A 2,500-nucleotide genomic window follows, 5' to 3' on the forward strand; every position below is an offset into this window, starting at 1 on the left:
AAAAAAAAGGTACAATGCAAAACTAAGTTAGAACATGGTATAGCTTTTGTTTTAGTTTTTAGAATTTAGTCAAAGTGGTGCTTTCATCACGAAATCTTGGTTGCGTATAAGTAAAATGTAAGAATAGAAACAATTGCTAAAAATTTCAAAATTTTCTGGTCCCTTCAAGTACACACGTGCGTATATGCGTATGGACGCTACGCGCCTGAAAGTGGATGATATGCAATTAATTTCATATTCATTCCAAAGTGTTTCTATTGTTTTTGTCCTAACTGCCTCACTATCAAGCTGAATATTTGATATTTCGAAAATGGCCTAATAGAAGGGTTGTCACTACCACACTGTATCACGTAACAGCAATATTAAGAGTACCATATGAAACACCAAATATTTCTTTACAAAATGCGCCCACTATTGTGACGTAATAGATTACCATCATAACATGAAAGCTCTCCAAAAACACCCTTTGTTTCGTCTTTACTTGCTTTTATCTAAATTAACACGGTGATCCCCATTTTTTATAGTAGAATAGCAATTGCTTATTTCGAGCGAAGTCGAACTCTATTAACTAGCTTCATCCATTCCTTCCGTTTTCCCATGATGCTCTTCAGTTCAGCAATGCTCAAACCAGTATCATTTCACAGCTGGTCTACATATGTTGTTGCTGGTCTTCCTCTCTTTCTTGCGCCATGCTTTGTTTCTCAGAGTAGAAGTTCACTTACCGCCTCATCCTTTCTTCTCCAACAGTGTCCTTTGTTAGCAATCTGAAATAGTACTATCGTCAAAGTCTGAAAGTTTCATCGGAACCAATTCTTAGCTAGAAAGTTTTAGGTGGTTCTAATCAGCTGCCATTTTTGAAACTTTGCTGATAGTTCCATCTCAGATTACTATCCTAAAAAAAATGGGGTCATGGAGTTCATTTTTGAGATAAAAGCAAGTAAGGATGAAATATTTGGTGTTTTAGAGAGCTTTCATGTTGCCATGGTAACCTATTACGTCACAATAGTGGGCACATGTTGTTAAGCAATAAGTGGTGTTTCATATGGTACCATAAAATTGTAGCCTGCGTGCGCCTGCGTGCAGACGTCTCCTATTTCCTTTGTTGCACGCGAAAAAGGGACGTCGTCCCTTTCCGGCGTGGTTTAAACCCGCTTTACACTAGCACAAAAATCTGAGGGGAGGGGACGCCTGACGCCTATACACAGACAGGTTACGATTCAAAGTAATCTCAAATGGGATTTGCACATTAATGAGGTTGTGGCTAAGACGTCAAAGAGGCTGCATATTCTTCGTGTCCTCAAACGCGGCGGAGTACCACCTGCCGACCTACTTAAGTTTTATTTTTTGCGCTCATTAGGTCTGTCCTTGAATACTGTTGTCCTGTGTGGCATAACGCCCTCCCCGTTAAACTATCAGATAGCATCGAGCGAGTGCAGAAACGGGCCCTGTGCATCATCTTTCCTGCACTACACTACCAAGAGGCCTTAGCTACTACCTGGTGTGTATCACTTCACACAAGAAGAATGGGTTTGTGTAGAAAATTTTTTACAAAGATAAAAAACAATAACAACTTTAAGTGAATCCCATTTGGCTGGGAGACAAAACCAGGAGGCCATATACAAGTGCAGCTGAGCTGAGAAGTTAAAGCTGGGACAACGAGAAACGACTTCAGCTACTGGTCGGGGTGGGCGACCGCGATCTTGGGATTTTAGGGCAAGAGCCACGCTCAACCTCGTCCCCAGTGCTGGCTTTAACGTCCCACCCAAAGCCAGGGAAAAGCGCCCTGGGGACGAGGTTGCGCCACGCTGCCTCCTTTGTGCATGATAAGAATCGATGAAGAAATAATCATTTGGTTACTGAACCAAATGGTTTCCATTGTGGTCTGTCTTATGTGGTGTATCATGGTCGAGAGGGTAAATGCTCAGAGATACTAGCTTTATCAAGCTATTATAAAATCCGAGGGTAAATAAAGATATGATGATGATAATTAGGGTTATTTGATACAGGGGCGGATCTGGTCCCCCCACCCCCGAGATGACTTGTGGCTTTCTAATACAACTGGTCTTCTGCAAAAAAAAAACGTCACCATTCGGCTACGCCATTCCTTTGTCCACCCCCTCCTGGATCCGCCCCTGTGATAGTAAAAAAAAGGGAGCTGACGTAAAGAGTTGAATCTGAAGTACAGAATATGGTGTACGATAACCTCGAGAAATTATGTGGTAACGAGTTTTTTACAACGTAAGCTCGTGAATACGAAAAAATTGCCACTTGAGAGATTTCGATAACTTCAATCCTTGCTGCATGTAAAGCAGGAAAATTGTCACCTCAGTGCTCAGTGAACCTACAAGTTTATGGCCTGCGTTTCCTATGGCTTGGTGGGAGAGCACCCGAAAAGTAATCAGATGGTAAAAAAAAGTCGATTCCTATTCGAAACACTCAGAATTTTTTCCAAGGTACTTGGGCCCCGAGTATCCTCGAGTCCACATCAAAAAAGAAAACA

The sequence above is a fragment of the Montipora foliosa genome, chromosome 9, assembly GCF_036669935.1.
Source record: "Montipora foliosa isolate CH-2021 chromosome 9, ASM3666993v2, whole genome shotgun sequence".
NCBI classification, from domain to species: Eukaryota; Metazoa; Cnidaria; class Anthozoa; order Scleractinia; family Acroporidae; genus Montipora; species Montipora foliosa.